The 3,514-nt window shown below is 39.7% G+C and overlaps 1 non-coding gene across 1 annotated transcript; it reads left to right on the forward strand.

Moving 5' to 3' along the window:
* Positions 1-1,261: 1,261 nt before the first annotated feature.
* Positions 1,262-1,334, forward strand: Trnar-ucg (transfer RNA arginine (anticodon UCG)). Its single transcript has one exon. It is a non-coding gene; the product is annotated as a tRNA-Arg (tRNA).
* The last annotated feature ends 2,180 nt before the right edge of the window (positions 1,335-3,514 follow it).

Here is a 3,514-nt window from a genome sequence, read left to right on the forward strand (position 1 = left end):
TTAGTGCGTCTGTAAGATAGTTGGCCTCGTGGCCTAATGGAAAAGGCGTCTGACTTCGAATCAGAAGACTGCGAGTTCGAGTCTCGTCGGGGTCGTAGTACAACTCTTTTTATACAAAATTGAAAAGCGCTACAGTCAGCACAACCTTATTTCCCTCCCTCATCTATTAAAATGACAATGAGCAATGTTTTTGGATGGAAATTAACATTTCAGTGGACACTGGGCATTCCAAAGTAGAGGATCTATCTAATTGACCATATACAAGAGGACTGTGTTATCTGTTAAAATGACAATGGGCAATGTTTTTCAGATGGAAAATACCATTTCAATGGACACTGAGCATTCAAAAGTAGATTTTTTATCTTGGTGACCAGAAGCAAAAGGAATGTTTCAACCGGAGTGTACAATAGGCATTACAGCGTCTGTAAGATCGTTGGCCTCGTGGCCTAATGGATAAGGCGTCTGACTTCGAATCAGAAGATTGCGAGTTCGAGTCTCGTCGGGGTCGTAGTACAACTCTTTTTATACAAAATTGAAAAGCGCTACAGTCAGCACAACCTTATTTCCCTCCCTCATCTATTAAAATGACAATGAGCAATGTTTTTGGATGGAAATTAACATTTCAGTGGACACTGGGCATTCCAAAGTAGAGGATCTATCTAATTGACCATATACAAAAGGACTGTGTTATCTGTTAAAATGAGAATGGGCAATGTTTTTCAGATGGAAAATACCATTTCAATGGACACTGAGCATTCAAAAGTAGATTTTTTATCTTGGTGACCAGAAGCAAAAGGAATGTTTGAACCGGAGTGTACAATAGGCATTACAGCGTCTGTAAGATCGTTGGCCTCGTGGCCTAATGGATAAGGCGTCTGACTTCGAATCAGAAGATTGCGAGTTCCAGTCTCGTCGGGGTCGTAGTACAACTCTTTTTATACAAAATTGAAAAGCTCTACAGTCAGCACAACCTTATTTCCCTCCCTCATCTATTAAAATGACAATGAGCAATGTTTTTGGATGGAAATTAACATTTCAGTGGACACTGGGCATTCCAAAGTAGAGGATCTATCTAATTGACCATATACAAAAGGACTGTGTTATCTGTTAAAATGACAATGGGCAATGTTTTTCAGATGGAAAATACCATTTCAATGGACACTGAGCATTCAAAAGTAGATTTTTTATCTTGGTGACCAGAAGCAAAAGGAATGTTTGAACCGGAGTGTACAATAGGCATTACAGCGTCTGTAAGATCGTTGGCCTCGTGGCCTAATGGATAGGGCGTCTGACTTCGAATCAGAAGATTGCGAGTTCGAGTCTCGTCGGGGTCGTAGTACAACTCTTTTTATACAAAATTGAAAAGCGCTACAGTCAGCACAACCTTATTTCCCTCCCTCATCTATTAAAATGACAATGAGCGATGTTTTTTGGATTGAAAATAACATTTCAGTGGACACTGGGCATTCCAAAGTAGAGGATCTATCTAATAGACCATATACAAAAGGACTGTGTTATCTGTTAAAATGACAATGAGCAATGTTTTTCAGATGGAAAATACCATTTCAATGGACACTGGGTATTCAAAAGTAAGGTATTTATCTTGGTGACCAGAGAGAGAAAGAATGTTTTGATCCGCAGTGTGCAATAGGCATTACTGCGTCTGTAAGATCGTTGGCCTCGTGGCCTAATGGATAAGGCGTCTGACTTCGAATCAGAAGATTGCGAGTTCGAGTCTCGTCGGGGTCGTAGTACAACTCTTTTTATACAAAATTGAAAAGCGCTACAGTCAGCACAACCTTTTTTCCATCTCTCATCTGTTAAAATGACAATGAGCAATGTTTCTTGGATGGAAAATAACATTTCAGTAAACACTGGGCATTCAAAAGTAAGGTATTTATCTTGGTGACCAGAGAAAGAAAGAATGTTTTGATCCGCAGTGTACAATAGGCATTACTGCGTCTGTAAGATCGTTGGCCTCGTGGCCTAATGGATAAGGCGTCTGACTTCGAATCAGAAGATTGCGAGTTCGAGTCTCGTCGGGGTCGTAGTACAACTCTTTTTATACAAAATTTAAAAGTGCTACAGTCAGCACAACCTTATTTCCCTCCCTCATCTATTAAAATGACAATGAGCAATGTTTTTGGATGGAAAATAACATTTCAGTGGACACTGGGCATTCCAAAGTAGATGATCTATCTAACTGACCATATACAAGAGGACTGTGTTATCTGTTAAAATGACAATGGGCAATGTTTTTCAGATGGAAAATACCATTTCAATGGACACTGAGAATTCAAAAGTAGATTTTTTATCTTGGTGACCAGAAGCAAAAGGAATGTTTGAACCGGAGTGTACAATAGGCATTACAGCGTCTGTAAGATCGTTGGCCTCGTGGCCTAATGGATAAGGCGTCCGACTTCGAATCAGAAGATTGCGAGTTCGAGTCTCGTCGGGGTCGTAGTACAACTCTTTTTATACAAAATTGAAACGCGCTACAGTCAGCACAACCTTATTTCCCTCCCTCATCTATTAAAATGACAATGAGCAATGTTTTTTGGATTGAAAATAACATTTCAGTGGACACTGGGCATTCCAAAGTAGAGGATCTATCTAATTAACCATATACAAAAGGACTGTGTTGTGTGTTAAAATGACAATGGGCAATGTTTTCCAGATGGAAAATACCATTTCAATGGACACTGAGCATTCAAAAGTAGTTTTTTTATCTTGGTGACCAGAAGCAAAAGGAATGTTTGAACCGGAGTGTACAATAGGCATTACTGCGTCTGTAAGATCGTTGGCCTCGTGGCCTAATGGATAAGGCGTCTGACTTCGAATCAGAAGATTGCGAGTTCGAGTCTCGTCGGGGTCGTAGTACAACTCTTTTTATACAAAATTGAAAAGCGCTACAGTCAGCACAACCTTATTTCCCTCTCTCATCTGTTAAAATGACAATGAGCAATGTTTTTGGATTGAAAATAACATTTCAGTGGACACTGGGCATTCCAAAGTAGAGGATCTATCTAATGGACCATATACAAAAGGACTGTGTTATCTGTTAAAATGACAATGGGCAATGCTTTTCAGATGGAAAATACCATTTCAATGGACACTGAGCATTCAAAAGTAGATTTTTTATCTTGGTGACCAGAAGCAAAAGGAATGTTTGAACCGGAGTGTACAATAGGCATTACAGCGTCTGTAAGATCGTTGGCCTCGTGGCCTTATGGATAAGGCGTCTGACTTCGAATCAGAAGATTGCGAGTTCGAGTCTCGTCGGGGTCGTAGTACAACTCTTTTTATACAAAATTGAAAAGCGCTACAGTCAGCACAACCTTGTTTCCATCTCTCATCTATTAAAATGACAATGAGCAATGTTTTTTGGATGGAAAATAACATTTCAGTGGACACTGGGTATTCAAAAGTAAGGTTTTTATCTTGGTGACCAGAGAAAGAAAGAATGTTTTGATCCGCAGTGTACAATAGGCATTACTGCGTCTGTAAGATGGTT

This window comes from Haliotis asinina, chromosome 3 (assembly GCF_037392515.1).
Source record: "Haliotis asinina isolate JCU_RB_2024 chromosome 3, JCU_Hal_asi_v2, whole genome shotgun sequence".
NCBI lineage: Eukaryota > Metazoa > Mollusca > Gastropoda > Lepetellida > Haliotidae > Haliotis > Haliotis asinina.